The sequence below is a fragment of the Mesoplodon bidens genome (assembly GCF_964165515.1).
Source record: "Mesoplodon bidens genome assembly, chromosome: 1".
NCBI classification, from domain to species: Eukaryota; Metazoa; Chordata; class Mammalia; order Artiodactyla; family Ziphiidae; genus Mesoplodon; species Mesoplodon bidens.
In genome coordinates this window covers 187,201,523-187,225,567 of record NC_138176.1, presented here as the reverse complement: position 1 = coordinate 187,225,567, position 24,045 = coordinate 187,201,523, and the positions used below count along the sequence as shown (strand labels likewise).

General features: G+C 35.9%; 1 protein-coding gene and 1 pseudogene across 3 annotated transcripts in view; one reads left to right on the top strand and one right to left on the bottom strand.

Moving 5' to 3' along the window:
* CFAP299 (cilia and flagella associated protein 299) overlaps positions 1-24,045 on the bottom strand; it is a gene marked incomplete at its 5' end in the record, with an annotated part of 640,072 nt that overhangs the window by 553,922 nt on the left and 62,105 nt on the right. The window lies entirely within an intron of this gene.
* LOC308617197 (dynein light chain 1, cytoplasmic-like) lies at positions 12,176-12,655 on the top strand (annotated as a pseudogene). Its single transcript has one exon. The product of its transcript is annotated as a dynein light chain 1, cytoplasmic-like (transcript).

Here is a 24,045-nt window from a genome sequence, read left to right as displayed (position 1 = left end):
ATAACTCAGCTAGTTCCATACAGGATACCCAAGGCCTTTACAAACCTGAGAGACCAACAATTCTCAGAAGAAATTACAAACGTAATTTTATCCACTTCTCTTTCCCAGAAACGACAGTAGCCAGAAGAAAACTAATTTGGATTCACATATCCTGTAACTTATTCTGCTGGGCATTCCTCTGTATCAAGAGGAACAAGTAGGGAATGAAATGAATAGCTGAGGGCCTGTTTGCCCCAACAGGATGATATAACCGACTAAAATATACCCACAGAGCCATGCAAAGACTAAATTGCTCCTTTAAAGTATGGAAAGAATTCAGGTTACGACATACAGCTTACTGTATGCACCAATCAGGACATGGCAGCACTCCCAGGCAGAGGGCAGGCTTGCCTGCCTCAAGCCCCCAGCAAACATCTATCAGCAGGGTCGTGTCTCTTCAGGGTGAAGATCTCCTAAGACCTTCTGGAAGTTACTTTTATATTTCTTCCAGTGGGTTTATATTTTTACCCTCACCAACTGTTCTTGTACCCATGAGGCACAAGTTAACAGGTTACATCCCTAGCATTTTTCTGAGTGTTTACTGCAGGATCTAAGTGTTTACTGGTGTACCATCAGTTTTCTAGGAACAATTTTCCAATTAACAGGCTCAGGATTTAGGTAAGATGGGATCTAGTCTTTCACTGAGTAATTATCAGATCAATATAGACAGTCTTAAATGAGGCCCCACCTTCTCAGTAGCATAGCTTTTTAGAGTAATGGGCAAAGGTGAGGAGGAGACTAAATTAATCTAAGCCATCTATCACTGACATTTCTAGCCTTTGTATAATGTTTTGTATAACTGTTGTCAAAGAGGAAAGGAAATGAATGGCTTATATTGTCAAAAGATTGAAAACAAACACTAAATCAAGCATTAAAAAAAAGTTTAAATGAAAGCAGTATTTCTGTAGATAATTAACTATATTAATTGTATACCTGACAGAACTATGTTTCCTTTATCATTACTGAATATCATGAAAATCATTCCTACACTGAAAGATATTAACTCAAATTTTTTTTTAAATGAGCTCTTACAGAGTCTCAATTGCATTGCTGCACCCCTATTATGGGCTGAATTGTATCCCCCTAAAATTCATATGCGAAAATCCCAAGCGCCAGTACCCCAGAGCATGATTATACTTGGAGATACACTGTATAGGCAGACCCTATTCCAATCTGACTGGTGTCCTTATAACAAGAGGAAATTTAGACACATGAAGAGACACCAAGGATGTCTGTGCACTACAAGAAAGCAGCCATCAGTAAGCCAAGGACAGAAGCTTCAGAAGAAGCCAGCCCTGCCAAAATTTTGATCTTGGACTTCCATCCTCTAGAACTGTGAGAAAATGAATTTCTATTGTTTAAGCCAGCCACCAAGTCTGTGATACTTTGTAACAGCAGCCGGAGCAAACTAATATAACCCCCATTCACTTAACAAATGCTACCTGAGCACCATCATGGGCTGGGAGGGCGCTAGCTGCTGGGCTGGGTACAGCACTGGGAGACTGGTCCTCATCCCAGCTGCTCAGTGCATTACAGAAACACTTCACATAATTGAGAAGCACAATTACTAAAACACTGTATAAAAATCGACAAAGAGTTTTCAACTTCCCAAGAACAGTTATCTTCCCTAATCTACTTTAGCTTTACCTCATTTGTTTTTTTTTTATTCTGATGAAAATTATCCAACTCCTTCTTCACTGCTTGTTTTCAAAGATGCTGCTTTTTTCAGCCCTGATAATTTCACCAGTTATTGACTCACTATTCTCCCTTGTTGCATTATAAAGAAGTGACTCACAGCCTTTTTTTCATGACACACATAGAAATAAAATTGTCACAAAACTGACTCTGGGAGCATCTATATAAGACTTAGAGGAAAAAAGTATTAAATTTCCTTTGCATTTTATGATTATAATATAAATAAAGTACAAAGTATTAGGGAAGATTTAAAATATCGACTATAAATGCACTTTCCAAAAAATGGTTTCTAACTTTTAATAAGAAACATGAAATTTCATCTGTGGACATAATGCTTTAGTATATGGTTTTATGTTCGAAATAGCTATACACAAATCCTTATCAAGACTTTTTAATGATGATCTCCTTAAATTTTTCATAGTGATATTAATAACAAATTTTGTTCACACAAGTAGGTGGTATCAAATGAATATACGTTGCTTGTATTTCAATTGTTTTCTTACAACATTATCAGAATTCAGATAATTCTGTTTAAATTATATCAATATTTCACGGGAGCAATCAGCCCTTTAAAATGTCTTCCCTCTTTTTTATGTGGGACAAATTTTACAGTGAACAGTCTGGTGGTAAGGCTGACTTTAAACCTTCAAGTATTTAAAAATATTAAAGATTTTCCTCAGTCCTACACAGATGTTGTTTTGCTCATCTTAAATGTTCAGGATTCAGATTTTTCCATTAACTCTATCAGTACCTGTTAAGATACTTTAATTAAGCTCCTTGGAAGATGAAAAAGCACAAAATGCACTATTTTGAAAGCCAACAACAATGTCTTTTAAAAATATGCAAAGAAACCAGCCCCTCCTCTTCCTTACACTCCATCTCTCTCTCTCTCTCTTTTTCACACACACACACACACACACACACACACAATTCATCAATAATTTTATAAATTCTTGCCTAACTCTCCTTGAAGAACCAATGTACTTCAGTATGAAATTGTGTTCTGATCATATTTCTTTTAATAAAGATGAAAAAGATATTTTAACAGCTTGGATTTAATTACCATTATATATATATTACCCTCATTTTTTATTAGCGATCACCATTTTAATAACATCTTTTAATATGGACTGTAAATCTATGGACAAACACTGACATATCTAAACATATCTAATGTTAATTAAATAATGTATTTTTGAATTCTAGCATTTAAAAAGAACTTTTGATGTAAATCTCATGTTTTCCTACAACCTAACATAACCTTCAATGCCCAAAGATATTTTGGTGAGTGCTTCCTTAGTATGTTATTGGTTTCAAGTATCCCTTTACCACTTTGAACATTTTATTCTCAGATGTTTGATATAGAGCTTCTTTGGAGCAAATAATATTCTTCCAAGCATTTGTCTTCAGGGATTCCAAGCTGTATGATATAAGTATATTACTTCTGTGGAATCATCCACGTGTAACGAAAACTTTATGATGTACTATTCTTCTGGATTCATATTGTCTCTCATTTGATATGAATGTCAACGTATTTACTAAGAGCATTGTTTGAAAAGGCAACTTTTTTATTCTCTTCCCCTCTTTGGTATCAAATACAGTATTGATAAGTTTTTATATCGGCTGGTAAAATTAAAGGTTTGCAGTTATGTGAGGTGTCTCTTTTTCTAGCACTAGGACTTAATTCTAAAACTAGCTTCTTGGGCTTGATTTGCTGTTATAAGCAATCTCAAAATAATGGGTTTTTTAAAATTTTGTGCCAGCATAATGTACTTTGCTCCACTGCTTTATTGCATATCTTTTCCAGGCAAGTAAGACATGTGGGAAGAGGAAGAGAGAAGAGAAGAGGAAGAGAGAAATTTTGGGGGGGGACCAAAAAGCTATTTGAGTTAGTAACAAGGTAATCTACCTTATGAATCAGTAACCTTCTAGCTTTGAGAAAGAAGTTGTACATTTTGGTGAAAAATTAATATCTATAAGTATTGAATTGAATTAAAAATAAAGTACTGAAGGAGACTGTGGGACTTTCTAGCTTCAGAAGATAAGTTTGTCAGTGTTTTTTAGATGTTGGCATTCTTAGAAATTATACAAAACAAAACGGATTGAAAACTTGATAGCTAAGCACATGGTTAGCAAAGTAGAAAATATTATAAATTATTTAATTTAATTGTAATCCTGGAAAATTCAAAAACTATAATTATCAATTATGATCATTATTTTAAATGTTTTTAATAAATAGATTTCTGAATCCAGTAAGACACACAATCATGTTTAATAAAATTATTAAATTATTTTCATTTATTTGCTTTTAGAAGTAAACCTTTTCTACCTCTACATGAAAAAAATTGTGAAATTGCATCAAGAATCAGGCTTGGCTAATTGTTAATATCAGTAGCCAATAAGGAAATAAGGAAACCAAGAATGAAGCTAGAGATAATTTAAAAAGTAATTATGTTTTTATTATAAAAATAATAAAATTAAGCATGAAACAATTTCATTGTGAAAATTCAGAGGAAAATAAATCTTAAGAAAAACTGAATATTTTACTTGTACCCACAAAACAAAGAACTTTATTGATAAACATCATGACTTAAATAATAATCAGACTATGGTAGGAAAGTGAGTGGGATAGTCTCCATGCCATCATGCAAACTTTGACTAAAAATCAAAACAAAATAGAAAAATGCAGGTGGTATATCTTCGCCCCACTGGGATATAAGTCCATCTGCAAAATTACTCTATGCTTTGCAGACTGTACCAGAGGAATATGTGGATCTTCTTGTCTTGACCTAAATCTCCAATAAGTACATTAAGCTGCTTTGCCTGATGTTTTTAATTTAGCTCTATCCAGGGGGAGACAGAAGATTAGATGATCACTTGGGGTATGTTTCTGTCACAGGATCAGTAACTGCCTCATCATTGTTATATACGCAAAGCCCAGAACACCAAAACTCTCACTTAGAAATATGTTTGATAACTTTCTATACTTTCTATACTGGATATGTCATAATTTCATTAGAATAATAAACATAATAATGGCAACTTGAATTCTAAGAATTACCTGAGGCTGACAATAAAGCATATTAACTGTTAAAATTGGGTCCGGAGATGTGTTTTTCTCTATTATGTTCAATGTTACTAACACCTAAACACAATTGGAAAAAAAAAGGCCTAAGTATAAACCCAATAACCAAAAAGACACATTATTGTACCTTAAAGATCTATTGAGGAGTATAAAAGAATATTTAAATAAATTAATAAACAAATCACTTTCTTGTATGGGATGACCCAGTTGCCGTATTCATTTATCTATTTATCTATCTGTCATCTATTAAGTGCAATATAAATTAAAATACCAAGAAAATGTTGAAATCAGACATAGGGATTATACATTTCAATTGGAAAAATAAGGAGGAAAGTCTAGAAATTTCTAAAAGAAGTCATATAATTAAAATAGCTTCTTCATGAATTTTAAAAATTGATAGACAGATGAATGCAACAGAAGAAAGTAAAAAAAAAGTTTAATTCAGATAAGAATTTATTTTCATTCTTTAAATGACAAAGGTAACATTTCAAATCAATGGAGAAAGGAAAAGATTACTCAATAAATTATCTTAGAAAAACTAGATAACCTTTTGGAAAATTCTCTACCTTAACTCTTACAAATGGATGAAGCATGTCTCTCTCTCTCTCTCTCTCTCTCTCTCTCTCTCTCACACACACACACACACACACACACACACACACTCACACACATAAAACCATAAATTTGTAGAAAAAAATTAAGTTTATATTGTCAGAGTTAGGATGACCTTTGGAAGCTGAACAATAAACGGATAAAGTAATAGGACACTTCCTGCTATTCCTCAGACACACAAAGCCCACTATGGGCTCAAGGCCTTGCATTTCCTGTTGGCTTTCCCTAGATCTCTTCCATCCACTCTCAAATAGGGCCCAAACAGCCTCAAGGTTTGCTCACTTAATTCAGGTTTTTATTCAAATGTTACTTTCTCAGTAAAGCCTTTGTTCTCAAATGGCAACCCACTGGAATCTTCCTATTCCTCTATTCCTTTACCTTGCATTAATTTTCTCCTTAGTACTTGCCACCACCTAAAATATTATATGTCATTTAATTGATCTCACTTATTATCTGACTTCCCCTACTAGACTGCAAGTTTCATGAAAGCAAAGGTGCTTTTTCTGTATTGTTCCCTTCTCAGTGCCTACAAGACTACCTGGAGCATACGAAGTGCTCAAAACATATTTGATAAATGAAGAAAGAATGAATAAAAAGTCAAAGGAGTAAGAAGAAAGCCTAGAGAAAATGGTGTAATTAAACCAGAATGGGTAAAATGACAATAGAGCCATAAGCTGTAAGAGATCAAGTTAGATAAGCAAACAAAAGTACACGTTAGAACAAAAATTAGAATGTCACTAATGACTTTGGCAAAAGCAGTTTGGGAGACAGTTCTCCATGGATCTCTCATTTCTACACCCGTTGCTAGTAGGGATACTGACTGTCCTTTATTCCAGAAGATCGTTTCAAGTATGTTTGTATCGTGAACAGCCTTGGAAGATGTGGTATTTACTATGCAGTAAGAGACACATTTGTTTAAAACTTTGGAAGATAAAGACATTGTCTCCCCTCTGTAGCAAAAGGCAGGATGCTTACTACCCATTAATAAAAAATCTGGGCTCAGTATGCTCTGGATTCTTCTCTGTAATGCAACCCATAGAGTGTGCAGGTATCAGCTCACCCTCTTTGTGTTTCCTTATGGCAACTGGAGCCCAGAAAACAGGTGCAAAAAAATGCTGATTTTCTGGCTGCTGCTAATGCTGTGAATAATAAATTGTTCATCATCTCTGACCCAAGAGTCTTGTCTCCCATCAGCATCTATAAAACTATAGCAGGCTAACTTATTAGTGTGCAAGTAGGGTAAAATACCAGGCCTTTATACAGTTCTAGATAGAGAGATGGGAAAATAACAGGATTTTTGTATAGCTACACTAGCATTAGCACTGATATAGTAATTTACTTCCACTCAATACAGTACTAAATTACACCTTCAAAACTCAAAACCATCATTCAACTTCTCTTTCACCTACATGATATTCATAAATGCATAATAGTTCACTATTATGTAGGACAGTTCACTACAGTCATTTACCTGGCTCTCATAACTATTAGCTACAAACAGTATACACACCCATATGATCTTAGGAGAAGTATGAGAATATGAAGCAGAATTTACCATTCTACCTGAAGTATGAAATAGAACTGTTCCAACCAATTCATAAAATCATGAGCAAGAAATAAATGATTATTTTTGTATGTCACTGAAATTTTTATATTGTTTGTTATGCAGCAATATCTGACTGATACAAGACCCAAATATCAACCCTTTTAATGTAATAAAAGTTTACTTCTCCCTTGTGAAATATTCTTAAGGGAAGCAATACACAACTAGTATGGGAGCTCTGCTACACAAAGTTACCCAAGGACAAAAGCTCCTTCTATCTTATTGGTCTACCTTTCCATCAAAATCATCCTTGTTCTTGTGCCAAGATAGCTCACTACCTCATTTGTGTTCAAAAAAATGGGATAGAGGAAGGGTGACAGAAATGCAACACACTTGCCTTTTAAAAACATCCCAGATTCTGCACCCACAAAGTCTCCTTACATCCATTAGATATTAGTCATGTGGCCACACCTAACTACAAGGAAGGTAAAAATACTTTATTTTTGGCAGTCCTGCACATAGCCAAAAATCAGGGGCTTAACAGGCATACCTTGTTTTGTTGTGCTTCTCTTTATTACACTTCACAGTTATTGTTTTCTACAAATTGAAGGTTTGTGGCAACCCTGCAAGGAGCAAGTCTTTTGGTGCCACTTTTCCAACAGTATTTGCTCATTTCATGTCTCTGTGTCACAGTTTGGTTAACTCTCACAATATTTCAAATTTTTTCATTATTATTATATTTGTTGTGATGATCTGAAATCAGTGATCTTTAATGTAACTACTATGACTCAACTGAAGGCTCAGGTGATGGTTAGCATTTTTTAGCAATAAAGTATTTTTTAATTAAGGCATGGACGTTGTTTTCTTAGACATAATGCTATTCCACATTTAATACACTATGGTATGGTATAAACATAACTCATATACACTGGGAAACAAAAAAAAATTGTGTATCTCACTTAACTGTGATACTCCCTTTATTGTGGTGGTTTAAAATTGAACCTGCAACATCTCAGAGGTATGCCTGTGTCTCTGTTAAATGAGAGAATGGACATTTAAATACAACTAGCATTATTTGCCACAGTCTATTCATGTGGCAACCCAAATATCCATCACAATCTCTCTCCTTCACATAGAATACATTGATCACCTCCACAAGGGAGAAAATTCCGAAGTCCCACTGGTTACTGTACCCAGCTAAAAGTCTCCCCTCTGGATGATGTATAGCCCTTTCCCTTCATTAATCATGGATGTGGAGCCTCATGATTTGGCAACCTACAAACTAAAACAAGTTTATCTGTCCCCATACACTCAATACTCATGGCTTGTGAAGAAGTAGATATTGCAAACTAAACTGCCCCTATTGAGCAAAGAGGGATTGGGAAACTTATAGCAGTCTCTGGGCCATGGCAATAATCAAATCCTACTAGGTAGGCGTTACAAATATTCCATGAACCAACAATGGATTAGTCTCATCTGGAAGGCCCTGATTCCGCTTTCCTGGAAGAAATGTACACTTTCTTCCAAAGCCTTTGGTTCTATCCCCTGGTGGGTGCTTTCCTATCTTTTGTCCTCCCTTGCCATGAATCAAGCAGGTGGTACAAAGATTGCTCTTCTTGGAGACTGCGATATTTTTGTAGCCTTCTCCTTGCTGGTCCAGATTTGGCAGCTCAGGAATTTTCTAAAGGGTTGAACAATTACAGGCTTTTGCAGGCTATGTTGTTGTTCTGTAGCCATACAATTCCCTCAAAACCTTAGCAAGCTTCCAGGCAATTTGTTTTGGATTAGTTCCATATGTAAGTAACTATAGCCAAAGATTTAATCTAGATGTACTCTTTAAGGCTGAAGATGCTTGTCTTTTCCTTATTACCCTGTGTGCTTTCCTTACCCCCTCTCTGGATGGAAGCTACATCCAGGCTATCTAAACCATTTTGTTTGGGTGGAAAAGCAATACTCTTAATTTGATTTTGCTTCTCATCTGGCTCCCAAATCTGGCAGGACATTGAATTTATCTCCTAGTAAGTAAGGCAGTGGCTTTGAAGCTACCAGCTATAATTGCTTTGGTTTGGAATACAGAAGGAGTTGACTTTTTCAACCCTCAAAAGGCCGCAAATTATAGGACTCTCAGTGAAATTATTTTGCTAACCTGGCACAAAGAGCCTTTCTTAACAGAACTATATGCCCTTCCACCTCTGCTTGCAGACTGGTTAACTCTAGCCTGAGTTCATCTCTGTCATAGGATTTTGCTGGAAGAGCAAGAAGCTGCCAACACACATGAAGATCCTGCAGCTTTCCAGTGATTTCCCCTAATGTTATGTATGGCCTCCGTCACCATTTAATCTGCCTTCTGAAATACTGTAATCAATAGTTATATCAATGCTTTGCCTCAGCATATCAGGGATCAACCAGCTTTTCAACTTCCAATATTTGTGTCTGTGCTTCCTGCCTCCCAAGTACTAAACATATTATGCCACAGATCTAGGTTATGCCACTTCATGCACCCCATTTCTGGTACCAAAGTCTGTCTTAGGATATTCATAACAGAGATTCAAATACAGTCCATAAAGAAAATAGGGCTTCCCTGGTGGCACAGTGGTTGAGAGTCCGCCTGCCGATGCAGGGGACAAGGGTTCGTGCCCCGGTCAAGGAGGATCCCACATGCCGCGGAGTGGCTGGGCCCGTGGGCCATGGCCACTGAGCCTGCGCGTCCGGAGCCTGTGCTCCGCAACGGGAGAGGCCACAACAGTGAGAGGCCCGCGTACCGCAAAAAAAAAAAAAAAAAAAAAAGAAAATAGAGCTTTATTCCTTTCACATTACAGTATGGAAATGATAGTCTAGGGATTTTATGGGGGACCCAGGCTTTTTCTATCACGTAACTCTGTCATCCCTCAGATACTGCTCTTATCCACATGGTACAAGATGATCCATCACCACAAACACTTTTCAAAGCAGCAGGATGAGGAAAAGGTGGCAGAGGGCCAGCTCTTCGTCCTTTAAGGAAAATCTGGAAACCGCACACATCACCTCCAAGGCAGCTTAGAAAATGCAGTGCTTACTCTGTAGCCACATGTCCTGCTACAAAACAAGAGTCCTTTCATTATAGGAGAAGAGGATCATAGATATCAGGGAGCAAAAAATGTCCTTGCTACAGCCTTAAAATAAGTGACATTATTGGGATCTAACATAGTGTTTTGTGAACCAGTATTTATAACAATAAGAACTAAGGTGAATAGAACATTATTTTAGGAATAACTGCTCACTTAATGATATTTATAGAATATTTTCCAAGGTATAACATCCAAAATAGAAATTTTGATATAAATAAATGTAAATTTAGTTTACCTTTTGCATTAAATATCTGATACATAATAGGCATTTGATAAATAATTGTTGAATGAAAGAATGAATGAACGGACTAAGCAACAAATATTTACTGAATCCCTGCAATGAGGCCATGACTGTGTAGACACCAAAGACATATTTTAAAAAAGTATGACATATGGAAGGGGTTGGCAGCATTTTACTTGATGATACTGGCAACGTGAAGCACTATACACATCTAATAAACATATAAAATAATAATAATATATAAATAATAAATATAATAAATTTTCTACACAATTCCCAATGATTATACAGAAAAATAAAACTTCCAAAATTTTTCTTAAAATAATTTTATAATTTCAAATAAGATAAAAATTGGGTATCCTTTTTTTAACTCACTCTGAGTAAGATGGTTACTCTAAGAGCAAATGAATTAATTGGTATTTATTTATGTAATTTTTATATTATACTGAATCTTACACTTAAGATTTTAGTAAAAAGTAACAACATATTTAGCATGAAATTGTGACATGTAATTATTTGCTTAAAATTGGAATGGTTTTCAAGTAATTTAAATCAATGACAAATGCATGAACTATTTCTTTATAACCATCAAAGCTATTTGTGCTTACATACGAAGAATGAAATGATTCATTTGTAGTTTTGAGAAACAGAGAAAAGAAGAACTTGAACCAGTACTTTCAATGAGGTAAACTATTCTCATTTTTTCACAAATCTTTCTCTTTTCTATTCTTCCATTCCTAGAAGCAGCATTTAGTTATCACCATGGATTATTTTTAGGAATGCATTGCTATAGACTATAGGGATATATTATTTAGAAGGCTGTGCACACATTAAGGGGAATGACCTGTTTTCAAACATATATAAAATGTTTGTTTTATAATCACTCAGGTACATGACACACCCAGATGTTCCTACAGAATAACACCTTAGGAGAAATCACATATCTTTAGCCTTTTATAACTTTTTTCTCTGTAGTTTTGCATATTTGGGAATGAAGAGATGAACAGAAAAAATTAAGGACAATAGGTGCAGGAAGCAACTGCTCAAGACCTGCCTTGTCACACAAAGAACAGATATTTTTTTTAAGTCTCCTTGATGAGAATAAATTTTTATTCTTTGAGAGTGGACAAAGTCATTTATTGCTCTATCAAGCATATAAGGTGAGTAAAAAGCTGAGAAGTATTTTTCATTACAACACATTTATTAAAAAACATAAACATTGGTGAAAATATTCTGGGAAAGATGGCAAGCTAGGCACACTTATTCCTCTTCATCCAGCTCCAGATTCCCATTAACATGAATGAAAGTATATTAAAAATAGGGTGTACACTGTATAAGAATTGGAAACTTTGTGCCAAAAAACGACAAAGACTTTTTTTAGAAATAGCATAGATAAAACAAATGAAAGAAAAAACTATGTGCTTATTACCAATATTTTATCATCATAAAATAGTTGTCATCTTTATTTGTTTTTAGATTTTTCTATCTATAAGTGTAATTTAGACATTCCTTCCTTTATTCGACAAATATTTATTTTCATGACCAAGGCAGTGTCCTAGGCCTTGCTATTCAAAAACTGTTCCTATTCTCATAGAGCTTACAATTTACTGCCATGGAGAAAAATAAATAAGTCTGTGAATGTAGCACAGTAGCATAGGAGGTGCTAAAGGAGGGTTATCCAGAGCCACGATGGTGGGCAGCAGCTCAGACACTCACTAGAATAACAAGCCACTCCCCAAGCAGAACGTTTGCAGCCACATATCAATGGCATTCAATGACTGCTGAGCTGCCAGGAGCAGAATTCAAATTATAGGGTTAATAGGCTGTGACCCTGATAGATGCGCCATGGCTTCAGTAGGGACCGCTCCTCTCTAAGGGTCTGAGCCTTGCCAGCCTCTCCCCCAGGAGACCGTTGCAGTAGGTCAGCCGCTGCTCTTTGGTAACCATGTGTGACCGAAAGGCCGTGATCAAAAATGCCGATATGTTGGAGGAGATGCAACAGGACTTGGTGGAGTGTGCTACTCAGGCACTGGAGAAATATAGAGAAGGACATTGCTGCCCATATCAAGAAGGAGTTTGACAAGAAGTAGAACCCCACCTGGCACTGCATTGTGGGGAGGAACTTCGGTACTTATGTGACACATGAAACCAAACACTTCATCTACTTCTACCTGGGCCAAGTGGCCATTCTCCTGTTCAAATCTGGTTAAAAGCATGGACTGTGCCACACACCCAATGATCGATCCAAAAACAAGGACTGTAGCCTAAATTCCAAATACCACAGACTGAAATCTTTAGCTTTGCCCAAGGGAACACCTCGATCTTTAATGTGTTGCTTTGTACAGGGCATACTCTGTACTAGTTTGTTGTGGTTATAAAGCAGTTAGCAAAACAAAACAAACAAAAAAAATAGGCCATGACCTTGAAGATGAAGAGGCTTCTATGATGCCCAGGCAGCGTACACCTCGGGAAGACTAGGCACGGATTTCCCACATAACCAAGTGACTGCCAATCCAAACAGAGAGCCAGAAATAGAAAACTGGCTTTAACTCAGCAGCTTCTCCAAGCCTATTAAGAACAATGAAGAAAGAGAAGGAAGAGGAAGGGTGCCAGGGAAGGGAGGAAGGAAGGGAGAGAAAGAGGGAAGGAATAAGGGAAGGAGGGGAAATGGTGAGGAAAGAAGGAGGGAGGAAAACCCTGCAGAGATGTGGTTCCTCTGCTCTGGAGCCCCACATTTCACTGAGGACTTACCACCTGCCAGATACCATTCCAGGTACAGAGCAAAACATGAAATTTCCTTCCCATGGAGCTCACATTCTAGCAGGAGAGGAGCTAGCAAAAGTACAAAGGAAGTAAAATACATAGTATGTTAGACAGGGGTAAATGTAATAAAGAAAAACTTAGGAAGGAACTTAAATAAGGGGTGTATAATTTTTCAATAGATAGGTCAGGGAAGGTTTCACAGAAGTGAGTTTGGGAACAAACCTGAAGGATGTGAGGGAGTGTGTCATGAGTAAATCTGGGAGATGAGATTTCCAGCAGAAGGCCCTCGGGCTGAACCATATAAGGTGTACTGGAGGAACAGCATGGAAGCTAGAATGGCTGGAGTTGGGAAAATGAGGGGTAATGAGATCAAAAAGACAATGGACTAGAGATGTGTTAGAGGAGAAAGAGAAGTGAACGATAGCTCTTAGATTTTTGGCTGGGGTTACCATTTACTAAAATGGAAAAGCCTGCAGGACAAGCCAATCTGGAAGGTACAATCAGGACTTTATGTGTATCAGATATTAAAGAAGATATATGGAGTGAACGATTCCATAGTGAACCTGGAGATCCAGGGAGAGGTCTAAGTTGGAGACTAATGAGTAGGCAGTTGTCAGAGTAGAGAGTGTATTTAAAGCCATGCTAATAAATACAATCATCAAGGATGCAAAGAAGACAAGGAGAAGAAGAAGTTCAAGGACAGCCCTGGAGCATGTCAATATTAAGAAATCAAGAAGATGAGGAGGAACCAGCAAAGGAAATAGAGAATGAACAGACAGAGAAGAAAACCTGGGGAAATCCCAAAACTAAGTAAAGTGTTGCAAACTATTGAAAAAGATCAGCTCTGTTGAATGCTTCTGTAAGCCAACAAAGATGAGAACTAAGAATTAGCCATTGGATTTGTTTGTTTATTGTCTTCTCTCCTGCTATAATGTAAACATCATTATGGTAGGAAGTTTGTTCTTGTCTTAGTCGTTAGTAAATTCTGAGGGACTAGAACAGTGCCTGGTACATAATTCATGTTCAATAAATGCATATTAATAAATGAATGAATCTCTGTTGTGAATATAAACATAAAAATAAAATATAAAGTGAAAAATGTTTTATGATGGTGAAATGCTTGTAAACATTGTTAGATAGAAAAAAGTAGAACTTTGCTATAAAGCTTCAGGTTCTACACAGCACCAATTTAACTACAAAATGCAGAGAGTTGATAGTATACAGGAAAGAAAACTTGGAAATAAAAAAAAAAAATTTGCATCCCTAATTTTTGCTTTAGCATCCAAATTACTTATTTTACCTAAACCTTGCATATTTACAAACATGGCCATTTTACATAATGTTTTGCAATGACACATTACAAATTACAGCTCTTAATCCCAAATCAACTTCTTTCAAAAAGCAATATTTAATTCTATTGGAAGACACTGAAGAACTCCATTAGAATTACATTAGTTGTTCAACATTTCACAGCCTGCTTGAAATCAAGCAGGACCCTGTGGGTCCCTCCCAGGTACAAAAGCCTTTTCATGTCCCCACTTTCATTTGTAGGGAAAAGACTTCAGCCTCCTAAACCTTTCCTGAGTTTCAAAGGTCAGATTCAAACAGTTACTAAGCAGGGAAGTGAAGGAATGCAGAAATAAAGGAAAAGCAGTCAAACAATAGTGCAGTAATAAGGTCCTAGCTCCTCCTCAAGGGATGTACCTAACTATCTTTGAGTTCTTCTGCAGGAAATAAGGACTCCACCCAGGTGGAGGATGGTAACTTCAGGCTGAGCACAAGATCCCTGGAGCACTGCCCTGTTACCTCACTGCCAACCAATCAGAAGAAAATCACACACCCTGCAGTCTGCACCCCAAATTCTGCCTTTAAAACCTCCTTCCTCAACGCTTGATTTGGATATTTTGAGTATGTTGGCTATCTCCAGTGTGGTATAACATTGATTGTTCTCAGTTAAGGTCTCAGTTTGTTTGCTATCAACTTCAGCTGGTCTTCCTGACCATGGAGCATTGTCCAGCGAGAAATCTCCAGCATGGAACTTCACAAACCACTCATGAGATGTTCGATCCAGCACAGCACCTTCTCCATATACTGTACAAATCTTTTTTGCATTTCAGTTGTGTTTTCACCTGTCTTGAAATAATAAAGCATAATATGCTGAAAAAAAGAAAAAAAGAAAAAAAAAACCTCTTTCCTGAAAACCATCATGGAGTTTGGGTTTTTTTAGCATGAGTTGCCTGTTCTCCTTGCTTGGCCCTCACAGTATACCTTTCTCAGCTCCGAATTCTGACATTTCGGTTTGTTTGGCCTTACTGTGAGTCAGTCACACAAACTTGGATTCAGCAACATGCTCACACTCTTAAAATCAAATTTCAGACTCACACTATAATAGCCAATCTGAGTCTATACTCTCTGAATACCACTATAATATTTTCCATGAGGCAGAGTCTATAGTTCAAAATGACAAAAAATTTCAGCACTATAGCCACCAAAATAAATTAACAAGTGAAAATGCTGATGTCATAGTAAGAGTACAACAGTAACATGTCATTAAATGCAGTTAGAGCAGAAACATTTCTAAGAAGTTCCTACTTAGATTTTATCCTGAGATATATAGATATTTCTATAACTTACCAATAATATAATTGTCATATTATCAAAGATACAAATTCAACATATATTTTCTCACCAATTTTTACGCAAAAGAATATTTGGGTCTTTCAATTAAATGTGTCCTATTGTTTCAACAAGTCTAATGGAGAGTCATCTTATTCAGATAAATAACTCTAGAGCAATTAGTTAGTCCCAGTTGATGACTGATTTTACAATATTAGTTGAAAATTGGGTGGGATGCAAGGAAACCTACCAGAATTTTCCTAGGCAATTTGCCAGAGAGAATTCTTGTCAAGAAAAACAGTGCTGTGATTTCAACTTTGAACCCTGAACTGTACATTGTGTGAACATGTCAAATACTCATCCCCCAAATAACCTCATGCTCTTTCTGAAAATCTTGCCAAATGCAATGAATCTGATTTAGTGGGAAAAAAAATGTTAAGGCCAAGAAAAATACACACGTTGTACATGGAGTGTCAGTAATTCCGGAAATATTAGTTTACCTCTATTCATGATTTCACTTTAAAAGAATGCAGTGTTGTTTCTGCTGAAAATTTTTTACCATAATTAATTCATTTTTCTCCCAAGTAAACATTTTCTTCATATGTTACTACATTTGTACATTATTTTCTTTGAGTAATTAATTCAGCTTTTTCAAACATGATGCTATTAAGGTCAAGGTTTCAGATTTTGCACACTCAGCCATTCCCTATTCCCAGGCAGATCACTTAAATTATTAAAATTACACACTGGGATCTAAATCCTGCCCGCATCACTTTATAGAATACAGATAAAAAATGGTGCCTGCCTGTTTTCAATATAAAATAGACTTTTTATAAAAAGATGTTGGATGGATAGGAATAGTGGAAGAATGAAAATAGAAATTTTATGGAATTAAGAATCAAACTGGAAATAAAAGGACAGTCATTAATGAGAAGTTCTGTGATACAGAGCCAAGGAATAGCATCAGAACAGGTGTCTGAAGTAACAAAACAGGAGTAAGTTTAGCTGTTCAACAAACTGTTAAAAATGCATCCCTTCAATTTCTGTTGTTGTTTTTTTGTGGGGGGGAGAACACCTTCTGCAATGGCCTGCTCTCTAGCATATTACCCTTACTAATTATTGTCCAAGAAATGTAAAGTTCAAATGAAGACTTATCCCTTAAAATCACCGGATGATTCTTCTTTTTATTTCATAATATCTAATATATGGCAACTAGTCGCTATTTAATAGCCATTTGTGAATAAATATAAACACAAAAAAAAACACATTAGGAAACTAAAGCAACAACGAAAAAAATTTTTGAATCTGCTATTTAATATAAAAACATAAAGTGTGTGACTTCCCCTGCCCTTTTATACAAGTTATAATCATTATAGGTAGTTGAAATAAAAACAAAATGTCCTAAATGCCTTCACCCATATATTATAATGTATCTTTATATCTTGTTTAGATACACAAATTGCTGTTTAATGCAGTGCCTTGATTTGGGAAAGGAAAAACTACACTAATGGTGGTAACTACCTCCTATAGAAGAGTAGGTCTTAATCTTACAAGAGAAACAAACTCTTTGAAGACTGAATTTTAAAACAATGAGCCCTTTCTACAGAAATGTTCACATCTTACACAAAATATCAAACCCAATTTGGGGACTGTTCATGCCATTCATTGGAACCTGAAAAGGTCCATAAGATGCAGATTAAGAGAACTTCCTATAGAGGAGATGACAGTAAAGTTACAGATTTGTTATTAACTTTAAAAAGCCAAAAAAGATTAGTTATATCAGTTCATAGTATAACATCCCACATATTGTAGAAATCAAATAAATTATTTTTAACTTATATTTCCCAAGCTCAAATTGGTTTTAATAGTCTTTAATAGACTAAAACTTATTAATTGGTGATATGCAAAGTAAAATAAAATGAAATATATTGGAGAGGAAGTCTGTAGTTAAATACATTTGTATTATTTAGTTATGTAGAATTATATAGTTAAATGCTAGATTAAACAAAGTTAAGCAAGAATTTATTTACTACATAACTTTTGAGAGTTGTTACTATATAAATATACAAAAATGGGATAGATTATGTACCATTTTCACAACTTTTTTTGACCATGAAGTCCCATTTTCCTCAAAACACCTGTTACCAGTTGTTGGAAATTACTTATGATGGGTGTGGTAAGAGATACAATTGCTTTTATTAATACTGAATTTTGAATAGAAATAAATCTATATTTAATATACATTTTTTTCCTCTTGAAAGAAACCAAGATATCAGAATAAAAGAAAAATAATATATCTGAGCAGATTTCTTAGAAAATTTCTTTAGATCAAAACATGAGAGAAATTCAGAGAGGTAAGGCAGGTTCACAGGTAGCAGTGAGGCAGGTTGAGCCCAGCAGAGAGGGACCCTACTAAGAGGGTGAGGGTAGAAAATTCAGCCCACATATTGTGGGGCTAGAGCAGCCCTAAAAATGGCACCTTTTTACAATTCTTCCCCCAGTGAGAGTGTTTTCCTCTACTTTTCACAGACACTGTGTGTATTAGCAGGAATCCTGAAGCAAGGATACAGATATTGAGAAACAGAAACTAATTTTTTAAATGTTATATTTGGTTTTCAGACACATTTTGCACTTCTTTCAATAAGGATTCCAAATTTCTTACCATTCATAACCCAAACAAAATCAGAAAGAAACTTAATGAAAACAAAAATGACAAGAACTAAAATATTGTGCTACTGGCCAATGAACTTGACCCTATTCCCATACCTTACCCCTGACTGAGGACGGAGACTATTTTGCAGTCCCTGCACTCAGCAGGGTGGCACTGATATTACCCCATCTACAGCACTTTATCTCTGATTTATATTTTATAAGTAATAAGTGGGGCAGATGAGTGGTCGTTAAGCTAGAGTGAAACAAGGAAGAGGTAAATGAACAATTAGGTAACTGATGGTTGAAGCAAAAATTGTAACACTGTCTGATTGATTAAATGTATGGAGAGGAGAGATTTAAAACAATTATGTACTAAACAAAGGAAAATAAAATGATTAAACAGTAGGTAAGCCTTCTATATTTAACTCAAAAGAGAAAAATGATAATAGTCACAGATTGGGATAAATTACGTATATATCAATATAAGTAATCTAGTGCAACCGCCAAAAAGCTATGCAAAAAGACACACCAAAAACAATAGAGATGCTGGACACCCATGCCAAACAACTGGGAAGACAGGAATACAACCCCACCCATTAGCAGAGAAGCTGCCTAAAATCATAATAAGGTCACAGACAACCCAAAACACACCACCAGATGTGGACCTGCCCACTAGAAAGACAAGATCCAGCCTCATCCACCAGAACACAGGCACTAGTCCCCTCCACCAGGAAGCCTACACAACCCACTGAACCAACCTTAGCAATTAGGGGCAGACACCAAAAACAACGGGAACTACGAACATGCAACCTGCAAAAAGGAGACTCCAAACACAGTAAGCTAAGCAAAATGAGAAGACTAAGAAACACAGAGCAGATGAAGGAGCAAGGTAAAAACCCACCAGACCTAACAAATGAAGAGGAAATAGGCAGTCTACCTGAAAAAGAATTTAGAATAATGATAGTAAATATGATCCAATATCTTGGAAAAAGAATGAAGAAAATACAAGAAATGCTTAACAAGGACCTAGAAGAACTAAAGAGCAAATAAACAATCATGAACAACACAATAAATGAAATTTAAAATTCTCTAGAAGGGATTGATAGCAGAATAACTGAGGCAGAAGAACGGATAAGTGACCTGGAAGATAAAATAGTGGAAATAACTCCTGCAGAGCAGAATAAACAAAAATGAAAGAAAAGAATTGAGGAGAGTCTCAGAGACTGCTGCGACAATACTAAAAGCACTAACATTCGAATTATAGGGGTGCCAGAAGAAGAAGAGAAAAACAAAGGGACTGAGAAAATATTTGAAGAGTTGAAAACTTCCCTAATAAGGTAAAGGAAATAGTCAATCAAGTCCAGGAAGTGCATAGAGTCCCATACAGGATAAATCCAAGGAGAAACACAGCAAGACACATATTAATCAAACTACCAAAAATTAAATACAAATAAAAAATATTAAAAGCAGCAAGGGAAAAACAACAAATAACACACAAGGGAATCCCCATAAGGTTAACAGCTGATCTTTCAGCAGAAACTCTGCAAGCCAGAAGCGTGTGGCAGGATATATTTAAAGTCATGAAGGAGAAAACCTTACAACCAAGATTACTCTACACAGCAAGGATCTCACTCAGATTTTACAGAGAAATTAAAACCTTTACAGACAAGCAAAAGCTAAGAGAATTCAGCACCACCAAACCAGCTATACAACAAATGCTAAAGGAACTTCTCTAGGCAGGAAACACAAGAGAAGGAAAAGACCTGAAATAACAAACCCAAAACAATTAAGGAAATGGTAATAGGAACATATATGTCAGTAGTTACCTTGCATGTAAATGGAATAAATGCTCCAACCAAAAGACACAGACTGGCTGAATGGATACAAAAACAAGACCCATATATATGCTGTCTACAAGAGACCCACTTCAGACCTAGGGACACATACAGACTGAAAGTGAGGGGATGGAAAAAGATATTCCATGCAAATGGAAATCAAAAGAAAGCTGGAGTAGCAATTCTCATATCAGAAAAAATAGACTTTAAAACAAAGATTATTACAAGAGACAGAGAAGGACACTACATAATGATCAAGGGATCAATCCAAGAAGAAGATATAATAATTGTAAATACTTATGCACCCAACATAGGAGCACTTCAATACATAAGGCAAATACTAACAGCAAAAAATGGGGAAATCGACAGTAACACAATCATAGTAGGGGACTTTAACACCCCACCTTCACCAATGGACAGATCATCCAAAATGAAAATAAATGAAGAAACACAAGCTTTAAATGATACATTAAACAAGATGGACTTAATTGATATTTACAGGACATCGCATTCAAAAACAGCAGGATACACTTTCTTCTCAAGTGCTCATGGAACATTCTCCAGGATAGATCATATCTTGGGTCACAAGTCAAGCTTTGGTTATTTTAAGAAAAATTGAAATCGTATCAAGTATCTTTTCTGACCACAACGCTATGAGACTAGATATCAATTACAGGAAAAAAAATCTGTAAAAAAAAAAAATACAAACACATGGAGGCTAAACAATACACTGCTTAATAACCAAGAGATCACTGAAGAAATCAAAGAGGAAATCAAAAAATACCTACAAACAAATGACAATGAAAACATGATGACCCAAAGCCTATGGGAAACAGCAAAAGCAGTTCTAAGAGGAAATTTTATAGCAATGCAATCCTACCTTAAGAAACAAGAAACATCTCAAATAAACAACCTAACCTTACACCTAAAGCAATTAGAGAAAGAAGAACAACACCAAAAAAAACCCAAAGTTAGCAGAAGGAAAGAAATCATAAAGATCAGATCAGAAATAAATGAAAAAGAAATGAAAGTAATGACAGCAAAGATCAATAAAACTAAAAGCTGCTTCTTTAAGAAGATAAACAAAATTGATAAACCATTAGCCAGACTAATCAAGAAAAAAAGGGAGGGGCTCCCCTGGTGGTGCAATGGTTGAGAATCCATCTGCCGATGCAGGGGACACGGGTTCATGTCCCAGTCTGGGAGGATCCCACATGCCACGGAGTGCCTGGGCCCGTGAGCCATGGCTGCTGAGCCTGCACATCTGGAGCCTGTGCTCCACAATGGGAAAGCCCACAACAGTGAGAGGCCCACATACCACACACACACAAAAAAAAGAAGACTCAAATCAATAGAATTAGAAATGAAAAAGAGGAAGTAAGAACTGACACAGCAGAAATACAAAGGATCATGAGAGATTACTTCAAGCAACTATATGCCAATAAAATGGACAACCTGGAAGAAATGGACAAATTCTTAGAAATGCACAACCTTCTGAAACTGAACCAGGAAGAAATAGAAAATATGAACAGACCAATCACAAGCACTGAAATTAACATTGTGATTAAAAATCTTCCAACAAACAAAAGGACCAGATGTCTTCACAGGCGAATTCTATCACACATTCAGAGAAAAGCTAACACCTGTCCTTCTCAAACTCCTGTAAAAAAATGGAGAGAAGGGAACACTCCCAAACTCATTCTACAAGGCCACCATCACCTTGATACCAAAACAAGACAAAGATGTCACAAAAAAAGAAAACTACAGACCAATATCACTGATGAATATAGATGCAAAAATCCTCAACAGAATACTGGCAAGCAGTATCCAACAGCACATTAAAAGGATCATACAGCATGATCAAGTGGGGTTTACCCCAGGAATGCAAGGATTCTTCAATATACACAAATCAATCAATGTGATACAACATATTAAAAAATTGAAGGAGAAAAACCATATGATCATCTCAATAGATGCAGAGAAAGCTTTTGACAAAATTCAACACCCATTTATGATAAAAACCCTCCAGAAAGTAGGCAGAGGGAAATTACCTCAACATAATAAAGGCCATATATGACAAATCCACAGCCAACATCGTCCTCAATGGTGAAAAACCGAAAGCATTTCCACTAAGATCAGGAACAAGACAAGTTTGCCCATTCTCATCACTATTATTCAACATAGTTTTGGAAGTTTTAGCCACAGCAATCAGAGAAGAAAAGGAAATAAAAGGATTACAAATCGGAAAAGAAGAAGTAAAGCTGTCACTGTTTGCAGATGACATGATACTATACATAGAGAATCCTAAAGATGCTACCAGAAAACTACTAGAGCTAATCAATGAATTTGGTAAAGTTGCAGGATTCAAAATTAATGCACAGAAATCTCTTGCATTCCTATACAATAATGATGAAAAATCTGAAAGTGAAACTAAGAAAACACTCCCATTTACCATTGCAACAAAAAAAATAAAGTAAAATACCTAGGAATAAACCTACCTAAGGAGACAAAAGACCTGTATGCAGAAAATTATAAGACACTGATGAAAGAAATTAAAGATGATACAAATAGATGGAGAGATATACCATATTCTTGGATTGGAAGAATCAACACTGTGAAGATGACTCTGCTACCCAAAGCAATCTACAGATTCAATGCAATCCCTATCAAACTACCACTGGCATTTTTCGCAGAACTAGAACAAAAAATTTCACAATTTGTATGGAAACACAAAAGACCCCAAGTAGCCAAAGCAATCTTGAGAAATAAAAATGGAGCTGGAGGAATCAGGCTCCTGGACTTCTGACTATACTACAAAGCTACATTAATCAAGACAGTATGGTACTGGAACAAAAACAGAAAAATAGATCAATGGAACAGGATAGAAATCCCAGAGATAAACCCACACACATATGGTCACCTTATCTTTGACAAAGGAGGCAAGAATATACAATGAAGAAAAGACAGCCTCTTCAATAAGTGATGCTGGGAAAACTGGACAGCTATATGTAAAGGAATGAAATTAGAACACTCCCTAACACCATACACAAAAATAAACTCAAAATGGATTAAAGACCTAAATGTAAGGCCAGAAACTATCAAACTCTTAGAGGAAAACATAGGCAGAACACTCTATGACATAAATCACAGCAAGATCCCATTTGACCCACCTCCTAGAGAAATGGAAATAAAAACAAAAATAAACAAATGGGACCTAATGAAACTTAAAAGCTTTTGCATAGCAAAGGAAACCATAAACAAAATGAAAAGACAACCCTCAGAATGGGAGAAAATATTTGCAAATGAAGCAACTGACAAAGGATTAATCTCCAAACTTTACAAGCAGCTCATGCAGCTCAATATCAAAAAAAACAGACAACCTAATCCAAAAATGGGCAGAAGACGTAAATAGACATTTCTACAAAGAAGATATACAGATTGTCAAAAAACACATGAAAGGAGGCTCAATGTCATTAATCATTAGAGAAATGCAAGTCAAAACTGCAATGCAATATCATCTCACAGCAGTCAGAATGGCCATCATCAAAAAATCTACAAACAATAAATGCTGGAGAGGGTGTGGAAAAAAGGGAATCTTCTTGCACTGTTGGTGGGAATGTAAATTGATACAGCCACTATGGAGAACAGTATGGAGGGTCCTTAAAAAACTAAAGATAGAATTACCCTATGACCCAGCAATCCCACTACTGGGCATATACCCTGAGAAAACCATAATTCAAAAAGATTCATGTACCACAATATTCATTGCAGCTCTATTTACAATAGCCAGGACATGGAAGCAACCTAAGTGGCCATCAACAGATGAATGGATAAAGAAGATGTGGCAAATTTATACA